This window comes from Chiloscyllium plagiosum, unplaced genomic scaffold, assembly GCF_037043375.1.
Source record: "Chiloscyllium plagiosum isolate Xiang-an unplaced genomic scaffold, Cpla_swu_hap1 HiC_scaffold_21, whole genome shotgun sequence".
NCBI lineage: Eukaryota > Metazoa > Chordata > Chondrichthyes > Orectolobiformes > Hemiscylliidae > Chiloscyllium > Chiloscyllium plagiosum.
This window is the reverse complement of record NW_028270159.1, coordinates 79,367,756-79,384,322: the sequence shown is the minus strand read 5'-3', so window position 1 is coordinate 79,384,322 and position 16,567 is coordinate 79,367,756. Positions and strand designations below refer to the sequence as shown.

The following is a 16,567-nucleotide window of genomic DNA, read 5'->3' as shown; positions in this document are numbered from 1 at the left end:
TGGATTCATGAAAGGCAGCTCATGTTTAACGCATTTACTTGAACTATTTGAGGACATCACAAATGCGTTGGACAAGGGGGACCCAGTGGATGTGGTGTATCTGGATTTCCAGAAAGTAATCGACAAGTTGCCACATGAAAGGCTGCTGTATAAGATAAAGGCTGCACGGCGTTACGGGTAATGTATTAGCATGGATATAGGATGGGTTAACCAACAAAAAGTAAAGAATGGGGATAAACGGGTGTTTGGATTAGTATTGGCACTACAACTGTTTACAATTTACACAAATGTTTTGGAGTTGAGGACCAAGTGTACGGTGTCAGAGTTCAGATTTGATACAAAGATGAGGTAGAGCAATGTGTGCAGAGGCCACCGTAAGTCTGCACAAGGATACAGATAGGTTGAGTGAGTGGGTAAGGATCTGGCAGATGGAGGACAATGTTGGGAAATGTGGGGTCATCCATTTTGGTCGAACTCACAGCAAACTGGATGATGAAATGGTGAAAACTTGCAGCATGCTGCTGTACAGAGGGAGCTGGGTGTCCTTCTGCATGAATCACAGGAAGTTGGTTTGCAGGTGCAGCAGGTAATTAAGACAGTGAAGGGAATATTGTGCTTCCTTGCTCGAGGGATGGTTATGCTGCAGCTGTACAGAGTGCTGGGGAGGCCACACCTGGAGTACTGGGTACAGGTTTGGTCTCCTTCCTTCAGCAAGGATGTACTAGCACTGGAGGGGGTGCAGAGGAGGGTCACTAGTTTGGGCCTGGAGTTGAGAGGGTTGGTGTATGTGGAGAGATTGAGAAAACTGGTTCTATATTCATTGTAATTTAGAAGAATGGGAGGTTGGATGGGGTAAAAAAACAAAATTATGAAGGGAGTAAGTAAGATAGAAGCAGGGAGTTTATTTTCACCAGGCGTGGGTGAAACTAGAGAACATAGCATCAAAATAAGGTGGAGCAGATTTAGGACTGAGTTTAGGAGTAACTTCTTCAGCTAAAGGGTTGTGAATCTGTGGAATTCCCTGCTGAGTGAAGCAGTTGAGCTATCAACTTTATTTGCCTTTAAGGCAAAAGGTAGATTTGTGAACAGGAAAGGATTAAGGATTATGGTGAGAGAGCAGGAATGTGGAGCTGAGGCCATGAAAAGATCAACCCTGATCTTATTGAATGGCAGAGCAGGTTTGAGGGGTCAGATGAAAGTTTTTGCCTTGTGCCATCAAAATTGACCTTTGAAAAGTTAAGTTTCTAAATTGGACAATCTGGTCTATTATTTTCTGTAACTATTTTAAAACTAGTAGAATTATCAGAGAATCCCAGAATCCCAACAGTGTGGAATGAGACCATTCAGCCCATCACATCGATACTGACGCTCAGAGCCTCCTAACCTCCCCCTGTAACGTTGCATTTTCCAGGGCCACCCAACCTACACATCCCCGAACACTACGGGAAATTCAGCCTGGATAATCCAATCTACCCTGCACATTGTTGCACAGTGGGAGGAAACCAGAGAACCCGGATGAAATCCACGCAGACAACCCCAATAAGGTGATCATCCCTTTCTTATTTCCCAGTTCCACCCAAATAACTTCACTGGGCGTACTCCCATGAATATATTCCCTAAGCACAAACATAATGCTATCCCTAATAAAAAACGCTACTCCCCCTCCTCTCTTGGCCCCGTTTCTATTCTTCCTATAGCATCTATACTCTGAAACATTAAGCTGCCAGTCCTATCCATCCCTGAGCCACGTTTCTGTAATACCCATAATATCCCAGTGCCATGTTCAAAACCATAACCTAAGCCCATCTGCCTTCCCTGTCAGGCCTCTTGCATTGAAATAAATGCAGTGTAACTGCTCAGTCTGACCTCATCCTCTGCTTTGCCCTTGCCTGCCTTGACTATTTGACCTCAGAACTGTACCAGCCTCAGACATACCTCTTTTCTCACTATCTATTTGCAATCACACCCACTCCCTCACTGGTTTAATGCCTCCTGAGTGGCATTAACAAATCTCCCTGCCCAGATATTAGACACCTTCCAAATCAGATACAATCCATCCTTCTTATGCAGGTCAACTCTACTCCAGAGGAGATCACAATGATCCAAAAATGTGAATCATTTTCCCCTGCACCAGCTCCTTAGCCACTCATCCAGCACCTCCTCCTCTGTAATATGGACATTTTTCAAGATGTCACCATTTATTTCCCCACATTCTATATCGCCCATGTACTTCTTCACAGTAAACACTGATGCAAAGTACTTGTTTCCCTATCTCGCCCATCACCTGAAGCCCCACACAAAGACTGCCTTGCTGATCTCTATTTTCTCCTAGTTAGCCTTTTGTTCTTAATGTATTTATAAAAGCCCTTTGGATTATCCTTAACCCTATTCGCCAAAGCTACCTCACGTCCCCTTTTTGCCTCCTGATTTCCCTCTTAATTATACTCCTACTGGCTTTATACTTGAAGGACTTTTGGATTGGAATAAATGCAAAATATTACATCCTGACAAAACAAACGAGGGTAGGACTTACACTCAATAAAAGTAGGGCCTTGAGTAGTGATATGGGAACGAAAACACCGAGGGCTTCACATCTTGGAAGTTTGTGTCACATGTAGACAGGGTGGTTAAGAAGGTGCTTAGCACACTTACCTTCATTGTTCAGACCTTTGAATACAGGAGTTAGGACGTTATGTTGAGGATGTACAGGACGTTGGAAAGGCCTCTTCTGGAATACTCTGTCCAGTTCTGGTTGTGCTGTTATAGGAAGGATATTATTAAATTGGAGCAGGTTCAGAAGAGATTTACCAGCATGTTGCCATGAATGGAGGGATTGTGTTCTAAGGAGAGGCTGGATAGGCTGGGAATTTTTTTCACTGGCATGCACAAGGTTGAGGGGTGACCTTATTATAGGTTTATAAAATCAGAAAAAAAGAGTGTAGATAAGGTGGGAGAGGGGGATTCAAAACTCGGGTGCATCCATTTTGAGAAGAAATGAGAAAGGTTTGAGAAAAGACATGAGGGTTTTAAAAAAATATATACATGTGGAATGAATTTTCAGAGGAAGTGGTAGCTGTGAATACAATTACAATATTTAAAAGACATTCAGATAAGTACATAAATAGGAAGTATTTGGATGGATGTGGACCAAGCGGAGGCAGGTACAATTCGTTCAGTTTGTAATTATGGTTGGCATGGACTGGTTGGACCTCAGGGCCTGTTTCCTTGCTGTATAACATGATGACTCTAACCCTTACTAACTCTAAATTCCTCCATCCTCAACTCTCCCGATCACTGTCACCTCATCCAGCCTCACAACTCTTCCTTATTTATATAATTCCTCACCAGCCACAGAACGCTCCCTATCTCATGTCCTCCAGTTTCTCAAATCTCTGCGATATGTGCCTTTCTTTAGTTCCAGCCTTGAGGATGCCCTCATTCACTCCGATTGGTTGGAAGACAAACTGGTACGACCTGGTCCTCCAGTACGGCCCTCTGCCCCCTATTGGCCTGCGCTGACATCAATCACACGAGACCCATTGTGAGGTGAGTAGTGGGATCCTCCCTCTATCTGCCATGGGATGAGGTTCATCATTCAGTGCATGGTGCAGTATCACAGAGCACAGGGGCTGGGGGCTATTCAGCCCGTTGGGACTGTACTCTCTCCCTCTGGAGATGCTGCACATCTGTCCCAATTCCCTTCCCATTTGCCCATAGCCCCCCAAATCTTCCCCTAAAAAGTAAAATTCCAAATCTGTTTATGAATAACTGCTGAGTCTGTGTCCAGCTGCCAATCAGACTGTTCCAGATGCTCAGACCTTACTGAATAAAATAATGTTCACATGTTCACATATTATTTGCCAATTACCTGAAAATAGTTACAAAAATTGTGACATTGTTAACAATTCCCTTCTCTCTGCAAATTAAATATCCTGGACACAAATTTGCAGCTGGTCAAACTCACTGCTTAACCTTCTCAGCTCCAAATACAATTATCTGTGCTTCTGCTAGCTTTCTACAAAAGAGGAACACATCTTATTTTCATTTATTCGTGTCATAGAGATGTACAGCACAGAAACAGACCTTTGGTCCAATTTGTCCATGCCAACTAGGAATCCTAAACTAATGGAATCCTATTCCCAGCTATTGATCCCTATCCCTCGAAACCCTTCCTATTCATTACCCAATCAGATGCCTTTCAAATGTTGTAATTGTATCAGCCTCCACTACTTCATCTGGCAGCTCATCCAATACACACACCACACCCAGCTTGAAAACTTTGCTCCTCAGATCCCTTTTAAATCTTTGCTCTCTTGACTTAAGCCCATGTGATCTTGTTTTGGAACCACCTAACCTGGGGGGGAAAGACCCTGGCTGTTCACCTTATCCATGCCCCTCATGATTTTACAAATCTACATGAAGTCACCTCTCAGTCTTTGACTCTCCAGGGAAATTACCCCCAGCCTCTCCTTGTAGCCCAAATCCTCCAACCCTGGCAAAGTCTTTGTCAATCTTGTCTGAACTCTTTCAAGATTCAGAACATCCTTCCCAGAACAGGGGATTTTGAACTTAAAACAGAATTCCTGAAATGGCTTAATCAATGTCCTGTCCAGCCACAATATGATGCCCCAGCTTCTGTATTCAATGCATCGACCAATAAATATAAGCATACCAAACACCACCTTCACTAGTCTGCCTATCTGCGACTCTACTTACAACGAACAATGAATCTGAACTCCATGGTCTCTTTGTTCAGCAACACTGCGAAGGACTTTACCATTAAGTGTATAAATCCTGCCCTGATTTGCCTTTCCAAAATGCAGCACCTCGCATTTGTCTAAATTGAACACCGTCTGCCATTCTTTGCTCCAATGGCCCATCTGATCAAGATCCTGTTGTAATCTGAACTAACCTTCTTCGCTGTCCACGACACCTCCAATTTTGGTGTCTTCTGTAAAACCACTGACTATATCTCATATATTCACATCCAAGTCATTTATTTGAGGACCGAATATCCATTCCTGCAGCACACTGCTGCTGACACGCCTCCAGTCCGCAAAGCAACCCTCCATCACCACCCTCTGCCTCCTACCTTCAAGCCAGTTTTGTATCCAAATGGCTAGTTCTCCCAACATTCCATGTTATCTAACCTTGCTAACCAGTCTGCTTTGTGGAACATCGTTCAGTGTCCACATAGACAACGTCCACAGTCTGCCTTCATCAATCATCTTTGTCACATCTTCAAAAAAACTCAATCAAGTTAGAAAGAGAGAATTACTCACACAAAGTCATGTTGACTATCCTTAATCTTTCCTGGTCTTTCCAAATACATGTAAATCCTATCCCTCAGAATCCCTTCCAACAACTTGCCTACCACTGACTTCAGGCTGCCTGTTCTCTTGTTCCCTGGCCTTTCCTTACCACCTTTTTAAAATAACAACACCTGTCTTCCAGCACCTCACCTGTCACAAACGATGATATAAATACCTCAGGGAGGGGCACTGCTTTCCTAGCTTTCCACAAATTTCTGGGATGCACCTGATCAGGACCCAGAGATTTATCCACCTTGATGCCATTTAAGACATCCAGTACCACCTCCTCTGTAACATGGACACTTTTCAAGTTATCACTGTTGTTAACTATCAAGTTCTCCAAACTCTCCAGAAAAGAGTAGCATAGTATCTCTCCCAACTCCTGTTGTTCCACAGATGGCCTTCTTGGTCTTTAAGAAGTTGTATTCTTTGTCTGTTTTTTCTTTTATCCTTGATATATTTGTAGAATCGCTTTGGATTCTACTTAAACCATTTCCTAGAGATATTTCATGTTCCCTTTTTGCTCATCTGATTTCCCTTGAGTATATTCCTGTAAAAACATGAACCTGTACTCCCAATTCCTCCGCCTCTGCCATATCTGCTTCCAGGAGAAGCAATTCCACTCCAGGACATCCCAGAAAGGATTCCTATTTCAAGGACTGCATTTCCCTCTCACGTGATCAAAAATTCCCTCCAATGCATATCCTCCATTTCCCGTACCTCCACCTTCCCCCCACCCCTCCAACCACAATAAGAATATAACCCACCGGTCCTCACCTGCCACCCTACGAATCTCCAGATACAGCGCATTAACCTCTGCAATTTCCGCTACCTACAGTCAGACCCCACCACCAGGCATATATTTCCCTCCCCAGCCCTTTCTATGTTCCACAGAGACCATGGGATATTTGGTGCTGATGTGCTGCCCCACTGATACCTCAGTCACTCACGCTGCCCAATGGTCTAGTGATACTATCACTAGATGGATAATCCAGACACCCAGATAACGTTCTGGGGTTCAGAGTTTGGATCCCGTCACAGCAGACAGTGGAATGTGAATTCAATAAAAATTTGGAAGTAAGAATCTATTAAAGACCATGAATCCATTGTTGATTGTTGCAAAAAAAAAAACCATGATATTCACTAATATCCTTCAGGGAAGGAATCTGCCATCCTTACCTGGTCTGACCTACATGTGACTCCAGACCCACAGCAACGTGGTTGAATCTTAACTGCCCTTGAGGCCCAGCCAGTGACACCCTCATCCTGTGAATGAATTAAAAAAAGGTCAAGTCTTGTATACAATCATACTATTCTTACAGATAAGTGATCTGTTAGTAAATTTGCTTCTCAATTCCCGGCTGACTATTTATTTCTCAGTTCCACCTGTACAACTTGCCTGGATGTACTTCCAGGATTATCCTCCTGAAGCCCAGCCATAATGTTATCCCTCATCAAAACCATCTCACCCCCCTGCTCTGTTGCCCCCTTTCTATCCTTGCTATAGCATCTATACCTTGGAACATTAAGCTGCTGGTCCTAACCATTCCTAAGTCATACCTCTGTAATTGCTGTAATATCCCAGTGCCATGTTCAAAACCATACCCGGAGCTCCTCTGCCTGACCTATCGGGCCTCCTGCATTGAAATAAATGCAGTGTAACTGCTCAGTCCTACCTCATTCTGTGCCTTGCCCTTGCCTGCCTTGACTGTTTGACGCCTGAACTGTACCAGCCTCAGACTTGGCTCTTTCCTCACTCTTTTGAGTTTACCTCCATTCCTTCACTGGTTTAATGCCTCCTGAATAGCACTAGCAACTCTTCCCTTTCAGTGCAGGTACAATCCATCCTTCTGATGAAGGTCAATTCTACCCCACAAGAGATTTGAATGATCCAACAATGTGAACTCTTCTATTCCTATGTCATTGATACCAATAAACAACAGCCTCCCCTCAAAATGGTTACTCTCCCCTTTAAAAATATTCTGCTCTCTCTCTGAGGCATCCTTGTACAAAAATTACACATTCGAATAATAAACCTTACACTCATCACATCATTGTAAAAGGATTACATAACACATGATGGTTTGGGGAGACCTTTTGAGAGAATGTGATGATTCAAAGGAGAATTTTTAAGCAGCAAAAGGGATTGATCTGGAACGCAATACTCACAATGCGAATATCCAGGTCCTGATGTACTGAGTAATTCAGAGTTTGGCAGAACATTTACTGAGATTACCATCTGAATGTCCACCTGTAATATCCTGTAATACAAGTTTATAAAATCTGTCACTCTCATTTCAAGTTAGAAACCCACACCATCCCCTCCTCCTGGTGCAGGATTACTGTACATAGTTACAACAGGTCATCAGGAAGGGGAATGGAATGTTTTGTTTAGAGGGTTTTCAGTATGAGAGTTTGGAGTATATACCTGAGAGTAACGTGAGGAAGTGGTGGTGAGACCACCATATCTGGAGTAAAGTGAGCAGTTTTGGTCCCTTTAGATAAGGAAATGTGTCACTTTATTGGAGGCATTTCAGGGAAGATTCACTAGTAGAAAGTGCGGACTGCAGATGCTGGAAATCAGAGCTGAAAAATGTGTTGCTGGAAAAGCGCAGCAGGTCAGGCAGCATCCAAGCAGAAGGAGAATCAACGTTTTGGGCATAAGCTGAAGAAGGGCTTATGCCCGAAACATTGATTCTCCTGCTCCTTGGATGCTGCCTGACCTGCTGTGCTTTTCCAGCAACACATTTTTCAGCAGGGAAGATTCACTGGGATGATCCCTGGTTTGGAGGGATTATCTTTTAAATAAAGGCTGAACAGGTTGAGACTCTACTCACTGGATTTTGGAGAAAGAGAGGTGATCTCATTGAGACAGATGGGATTCTTAAGGGGTTTGACAGGATAAATAGTGAGTGGATGTTTCCGAGTGTTAATGCTGAAAAGGGAGTCTGGAACCAGATTCTGGGTCAGTCGCGGAATCAAGGGTTCTGCTTCAGATTTGTCAAGTTTAAGGCGACACAGAGGCGGGTAAGGGGTTTCAGTAGCAATGGAGCTGGGGTGAGGAGGAGACAAACAATGTTTAAGAGATTGGAATTCCCTGGTGTTTGGGATTGTGCAGATGTCTGATCAGAAGGTCACCTTGGGGTCAGATATAACAGCAATATTGTGAAGAACGTATTTCTGCCTCAGACAGTTACCAGGGAGAGGGAGAGGCTCAGCAGTAAGAGAAAGGAATTTGGAATAACAACTGAAGGCAATGGGTTTAACCGTTACAATGTTTCATTGGAGGAAACTGCAGCTAATCGAGTAGTGGGAATGTGATAAGCAGTTTGGTAACTGAGTAACAGTGGAACAATGGAGAGGGATGGTGGGGAGGGAGAGCTGGACAGTGTCAGTGTACATGTGAAACCTAACATGGTGCTTTTTCACAATGTCAACTCCTGGCAGTATGTAGGTGAGATACAGGAGAGAGCAAGGATAGATACTGGAGGGACACCAAATGCAAGGAATTCAGAAAGGAAAGAGAGAGTGGAAATGGAGCAGGATTTTCCAAAAACCGTGAGGTCAAAAGGAAGTTTTTCAAAGAAGGGGAGAGAAGGGCATAACCAGAAAAGACAGACAGACAGAACAAGGAACAATATCTGTGAATCGGTGAGGAGGAGGAGGAGACAGAGTGTTGGAAAGTCTGTGATTTAGCAAGCTTTGGGTAAATTGTAAAGATGAGCTCTGATAAGGCTTAACAAGAGACTGGAGAACGATGTCGGTTTAGGACAAAAACCAGGAACACCACGTGAGGCAGTTTGGCTCAGTGGGCTAGTGGGAGGGAGGGAAGCAGCAGATCGGATTATCTCAGTCATGGTGACAGAGAAACTCCATGTGTTCCTCACTCATGTTATTGGAGGGGAGGATAGAGGAGACAGGATGATGGACAATGTTTACAAGAAACAAATCCAGGGTTAGTGATATTTAAAATGAGTGAACAAACCTGATGTATTTAGCTTTTATCCAGAATATTAAAACAAACGACTGAAGTCCTGGTTCGAATCCCATCTTGGCAGATGGTAGAATCTGAATTCACGAGAAAATAACTGGAATTAGGAATCTCCTGATTTCCATGAAACCATTGTCAATGGTAAAAAAAATCCTGCCAACCTGACAGCAGCCCATCCAGCTGCTCACTGTACTAATCACTGCAAAGTCTCAACACAGGAATGAAACTGGATGGACCATGTGGCATCTAACAAGGCACCAGAAATTACAACCACAGAATCAGCCCTCTCGATGGTGCAATGTCCTCCTCACTAACATATGGTTTTTGATGCCAAAATGTGGAGAGCTGTACCTCAGACTAGTCAAGAAGCAGCCTGACATAGTCATATTCACGGAATCATCCCTTACAGACAATGACCAGACACCACCATCACCATCCTAGATATCGAGAGTGTGGTGCTGGAAAAGCACAACAGTCAGGCAGCATCAGAGGAGCAGGAGAATCGACGTTTTGAGCCTCAGCCCTTCATCAGTCTGATCTGGTGTGCTTTTCCAGCACCACACTCTCGACTCTGACCTCCAGCATCTGCAGTCTTCAATTTCTCCTAAAATCTCTGGATATGTCCTGTCCCACCAGACCAGACAGAGGTGGTGGCACAGTGGTGTACAGACAGGGAGGATTCGCCCTGGGAGTCTCATGGCTCCTGCTGATTACCACGTCCCGTCCTCCCTTGGCTGATTAATCACTTCTCCTTCATGTTGAACAATATTTGGAGGAAGCACTGAGGCAACAAAATGGTGTCAAACGTACTCTGGGTACAGGATTTCAATGTCCACAATCGAGACTGGCTCTGCAACAGAATTACTGACTGAGCTGGTCAGGTCCTAAAGGACATAGCTGCTCAACTGAGTCTGCAGCGGGTGGTGTGGGAACCAACAAGAGGGGGAAAAAAACATACTTGGTCTCATTGTTATGAATTGACCAGCTGCAGATACGCCTGGCCATGATAGTTATCGGTAAGAACGACCATCACATGTTCCTTTTGGAGACAATGCCTTGCCTTAAAGTTGAGAAAACCTCCGCTGTGTTGAGTGGCACTATCACCGTTCTAAATGGGACAGACTTCAAAGAGATGTAGGATCTCAAACAGGGTATCTATGGAGGTACTGTGGGACATCAACAGCAGCAGAACTGTACTCCAGCACAATCTGTAATCTCATGGGTTTGTACATCCTGCACTCACCCATCACAATGGACAGTAAAGGAGGGCTTGCCATGAGCAGCACCAGGTAGTCCTAAAAATGAAGTGCTAATCTGGTGAAGCTATCAAACAGAATTACCTGCATATCAAACAGCATCAGCAGCAAGCAACAGAGCTAAGTGATCCTACATCCAATGGAACAGATCGGAGCTCTGCAGTTCTGCCACACCGAGTTGTGAACGGTGATGGACAATTAAACAACTCACTGGAGGAAGCATCACAGATATCCCCACCCTTACTGATGGAGGAGCCTCACACACCCATGCACCAGATTAGATGACAGCATTTGCAGCAATCTTCAGCCAGAACTGCAAAGTGGGATGATCCATCTCAGCCTTCTCCAGTGGTTTCTAACATCACAGATGTGAGTTTTAAGCCAGTTCGATTCAGTTTGAATAACATCAAGAAATGGTTAAGTAGTGCAAAGGTTACGGGCCCTGACAATATTCTGGCAATAATACTGATGGTTTGTGCTCCAGAACTTGCCACCCACCAAGTCACGTACCGCTCCAGCACTGGCATCTACCGACAATGTGGAACATTGCCCAGGGATGTTCAACACAACAACACAGGGCAATCCAACCCAGGAAAATTCCCTCTATCAGTCCACACTCGATCAGCAGTAAAGTGATGGGAGATGTCATCACCAGGGCTACCAAGCAACAGCTGCTCCGCAACAGTCAGCTGAGCGACACTCACTTTAGGCTCCACCAGGGCCACTCAGCTCCCGATTGTGTTACAGCCCTGATTCACAACCTGACAACCAGCTGAATCCCAGAGGTGAGGTGAGGGTGATAGCTCAGTACCACTCCAAGATCACTATTTCTAGCTGATTTCACCCTTGTCTCAGCTCATATACTTTCATCCACCTTGTGTTATCTCTAGACTTCATTATCCAAATTCACTCCCTGGCCAGCTTCCCACATTCAACCTCCCTGTAATCTCAAGAACATCTAAATATCTGCTTGTTGATTCATCAAAAGTCTCCTATTCATAAGCAACAACACAGAGTCATAGAGATGTACAGCATGGAAACAGACCCTTCGGTCCAATCCATCCATGCCAACCAGATATCCCAACCCAATCTAGTCTCACCTGCCAGCATGTGGCCAATATCCCTCAATTTAAATTTCTCACACTTGATTTAATTCCTGGCTGTGATAATCCCTAGCTCCCTGCACCACACACACTTTGAGACCTCGAAAACCCATTTTCTTTGAGACTCCCAACCATTTGTTAATTCATTACTTCATCTGTGTGGCTGTTTCTACAGTTGCTGAAGCAGCATTGTCTGAAATTCGCAACCAAAATCTCACAGGTCTGCTTTCCACCTTTAAGACATCCCTCAAAACCTGCTTTTGGTCACCTGACCTAATATCTCCAACTCTGGCCTTATGTCTAAAGTTCTCAATAGTATTTTTGTGAAATTATAAGCATGATAATAAAAATACAAACTGTTGTTGATTTGACATTATTTTCAAATCATCACTGTTGCTGTAATGAATACTCTGTAATGTCTCTTACAACCACACTGTGAGAGCACCTTCACCACACAAACTGCAGCTGTACAAGTAAGTCAAACATCACCCTCTCCACAAGCAACAGGGCTTTGGCATTAATCACTGGTATCTGTGGAAGGAGAAACACAGTTGATGTTTCAGGGAGTGCAAAAGGATTACAGGGAATGAAAATGGTGCAGAATTTGATAGGTCAGAAATGGAAGGAAAATACACTTGCTGGTTGGAAAAAAGAATTCTTGACTGTCAAAAATATTCAAGAAAAAAGTAATCTGATAATCGAGCAGCACATGGTCAGGGGCTGGACTGCAATGAAAAACTCATTTGTAAAGGGTCTATAAAATAATAATACAGTAGTAAACAGACCAAAAATAGACCCATGGTTCGAGACTGAGGGAGCTAGATATTGACAAAGTGGTGATGAGGGAGCCCAGAGGTGAATCAGAGCAGTATTGGCTGCTATGATCCCAAAGACTCTATACCAGAGAAAGGCCGCACATGCGCCTGGCTGCACCTTGCCCCCTACAAAGATGGCGGTTCCGCACATGTCCAGTGAATCATTGTCCCGAATAAAGATGGCGGCGCTCACTCAGACTTGCAGCCGCGCTGAGGCCATTCCCCATTTACTGCAAACACGGGACTGGGACGTTCAAATTTGTGTTTTCCGACGTGCACAATTTGTTTGTAAAACCTCTCCGCTCATAGCAACACAGTTTTTCTCCCGTTTCCCTGTTTATTTCTTTCCTTACCGTATCCTTTCTCTCCATAACTTCCCGAACATTCATAACAGCGACTCTGCGCCGCGCGCGAGGGTGATCACATGGTTTAATTTAGCTCCGCCCTTCATTCACGTTGATTGGTTGGAGGACCAACATCCCGCTAGGTCATCCAGTTCCGCCCACCGTCCTTTCATTGGTCCGGTGCTGACATCAATCACCCGGAGTCCCTTTGTTGGCGAGAACATGCGCAGTGTGTCCTGCTTTAGCTGATATGTTGGGTAATGTGATGGGAGAGTTTACTGAGGGGAAGGACTCCCTTTGTGTGAGATCTGCAGTAGATTTCCTTTATTCATGGAGGGGTTTTCCTTCCTACTCATGACTGTATAGCTGTGATTGATGAATCAATGCCATCTGAACCAGTACATAAACACCACTTTTTCACAACATCTGAGATCTTTAGCACATTGTATCACGCTCTTCTTTGGAAACAAAAAAAACATGAAATAGAGCCTCAAGGAATCGGAGCAGGAGTAATGCATTCATCGCCTTCAGCTTGTTCCCCCATTCTATCAGATCATGGCTTGGCCAACCTAGACCTCAACACCTCTTTTATGCTTGATCCACATAGCCTTCAACTGCTCAATATTTCAAAAATCTATCTGCCCTCTTTTAAAATAATTTGAGATAGTATCATAGATTCCCTAATGTGTGGAAACAGGCCCTTCAGCCCAACAAGCCAGAACAACCCTCTGAAGAGTAACCCAACCATTCCCCTCCCATATTTAACTTTCACAATTGTTTGGGCGAGAAAATTCTAGCCATTCACTGAGAGAAAAAAAATCTTTACTTTTTCTAAAATGAATGTTCCCTTATGTAATGTCCCCTGATTTGAGACTTCACTAGTGCTAGATCTAGTCAACATCTACCCTTTCAAGCTCCTCAGAATCTTGTTTCCGTAAGATCACCCCTGCTAATCTATTCTTGATAGGTCAACCCTTTCGTCCTCGAAGCAGCTAAGTGAATCTTTTTTGAATAGTCTCCGATGTGGTTTATCCTTTATTGAATATGGGAGCTATCATTGTATACAGCACTGCAAGTCAGGACTCAGCAACAGCCAGTGTGCTTAACCAATCCCCAATCCATGCTAATACATTACCCCGATACCATGAGCTCCTAAATTGTGCAATTAACTTTTATGTAGTACCTTATCATTTGCATTTTTAAAATCCAAACACAGAACATCATTGGATTACCCTTTATCAGCCCTGCTTGTTATCTCCTCAATGAACTGTCGCAAATTTGTCAAATATAGTTTCTCTTTCACAAACCCCAGTCTATGTATAATGATAAACTTTTCTAAATGTCCTGCAATTTCTTACTTTAATATTCGACTCTGTAGGTTTTTTCAGTAGATTTGCTAAGTATGATTCCCCTCTCTTAAATCCATGCGGACTCTGTCCAATCCTGTCACTGTTCAGTAAGAAACTTGATTGTACTCCAATATAGTTAGTAAATGTATCTGTATTTATTTTTAAAAATAGATTACTTATAAATGCTGGAGCCATGCAATAATCAATGAATTTGTGACTCTGAATTTGGGTTATAATGTTTTTTTTTCTGTTAATTCCTTTTCATACTGTGTTATGCAGACAGCACCGAATGATCGCTCTTAATTGTGAGTAACTTTGAAAATAATATATTTTAAAAATGACATCCCAAAATGCTGCCTCATTATTGTGCAAGGAGGATTTTGCATTCAATAATTTGCAGATAAAATTGAACAGCTTTTTGCTGCAATTTGGCCAGACTGAAGATTACACCAAAGTGGCAACTCTGCTCTCAAATTCTTACTTGACACTGCCCAAGGCGATACTGATGGGACTTTACTTTGCCATTCTTGTTCACCAGCTTTATTTCAGGTTTAATCCTATAATCATTCTAGAGCTTGTAATTTTAGACAACTTCTCTTTTAGGTACATATAGAAATATCATACTGAAATGTTGCACTGAATGGTACCAAATCTGAAATTAATCTCTAATCTGATAGTAACATGTTCTGACCCTTCTACGTATGTATTGGCATAAGTCTATGCCAGTTATTTTTCTGAAGCCTGTGTTTCCTGAAGGGATTATGCCCGAAACATTAACTCTCCTGCTTCTCGGATGCGGTCTGACTTGCTGTGCTTTTCCAGCATGACACTTTTCGATTCTGATGTCCAGCTTCTTTGGTCATCACTTTCTTCTTTGAGTAGATTAAACCAAGAATATTTTTTGTTGATCAAAGTGCAATAGGAACCAATTCATGAAATTCAGATATCTCACATTTACCTTAGCCTTCACATAGTTAAGACATTACTAAATTATTGTCAGTAATTGAAACCGTGCTGACAAACTTGTGCAGTATCAGTGCCTCACCTTTAGCGTGTTCCCAGATATCGCGCAGCTGCAGTATTTTGTTTTGCACTCAGCTATATGTTGTTCTCACTTGTTTCTTTGTGAAAGATTACAAAACTAACTTGAATGAATGATTTCTTTAACCAATGTTGGGAGAAAAAATGTCAGTATTTCATATGCTGATAAAGAAAAATAAACTGATAATCAGTAGAAAGGGTTTAAGATGGATATGGAACAAATGCTGGCAAATAGGACTAGATTAATTTTGGATATCTGATCAGCATGGACAAGTTGGACTGAAGGGTCTGATTGTGTGTTGTACAACTGTGACTTCATTCTCTCAATTATTCAAGACATTAAATACTTCAAGGAGAAAAGGAGAATTTATGCAGAGAATGCACTTGAAATGATGATTGAGGTATATCAAACTCACATTGTTTCATGACCTTTTCCTCTGGGTTCTTCAATGAACAAACTTGTTTTGTTATCTGAATAACTATGTATCATGTGATTTGTTTTGCACAAAATATTTCGTTATGATCTAGTGAACTATTAAGAAGTGTTCATTTTACAATTTAGGCAGCTTGATTATTAAGCAAGAAAAGGTTAGCATTTTACTTCCACTGAATCATTGCTCTATAAAAGGTAACAAGCTTTTTATCTGCTCTGGGCACTGAATATATGGAAGTCAATGCTGAAGGAAAAAATCCTCGTCAGTAATGTTCCCACATATGTTGGAGTAATTGCTTCTGGTCACTCTTCAGGTTATAAAGGCTCGGAAAGAAATGAGTTGGCCAAAGTTAGCAACATCATTTGGATGGACTATGCTCATTGGGGAAACTTGCAGGATCTGTAGAAGGAACATGTGTTTCAGAGTGTATGCAATAAACCTGAACATTGTTATTTTTTTCACAGAGCTTGGGACCCGACTGTTTTTTAAATTTCCGAGCTTGCCAAATTATTGTTGGTAAATGCAGGTGACTTTATCAAAGCACATTTCACATGCCCCAGCTAGGAATTTGGTCCCAATTCTGTCAGTCCATCCATTCCTATGGATAACAGGTATTTTAAATGTGAGCACTCCATTTAACTATTTGAATTGAATACTTCAGTGGTTAAGTCCTCTTGGATTCTTAATTTCAAATTACTCAAATGTGATTTTTGTCCCCCTTAAATTTGCCAAGCACTGGCAGTTCTGAAATATTCCAAATATTTACAATAGATGCATTCACACTATTAAAGGAAACCTGGCAGATTTAAATACCATTCGGGTAGTCACCAACAATGCATAAGTAACTTTTTGAATTGCTTACTGTACACCAACACAAGCCAAGTACTACTGAAACCACATATTGTCTCCCAAGGATTCCCAA

General features: G+C 42.7%; 1 long non-coding RNA gene across 10 annotated transcripts in view; it reads right to left on the bottom strand.

Moving 5' to 3' along the window:
• LOC148146456 (uncharacterized) overlaps nucleotides 1-16,567 on the bottom strand; it is a 931,882-nt gene that overhangs the window by 31,635 nt on the left and 883,680 nt on the right. For 6 of the 10 annotated variants that reach the window (XR_015760828.1, XR_015760826.1, XR_015760824.1 and 3 more), the window contains exons 2-4: nucleotides 9,298-9,380; nucleotides 7,482-7,573; nucleotides 6,492-6,578 (exon numbers count right to left, since the gene is read on the bottom strand). This is a non-coding gene — a long non-coding RNA (uncharacterized LOC148146456). Of the gene's footprint in view, nucleotides 1-2,652; nucleotides 2,758-6,491; nucleotides 6,579-7,481; nucleotides 7,574-9,297; nucleotides 9,381-12,088; nucleotides 12,163-16,567 lie in introns of those variants that run through there. The other 4 variants (XR_015760830.1, XR_015760827.1, XR_015760831.1 and 1 more) reach the window with 2 other exon arrangements.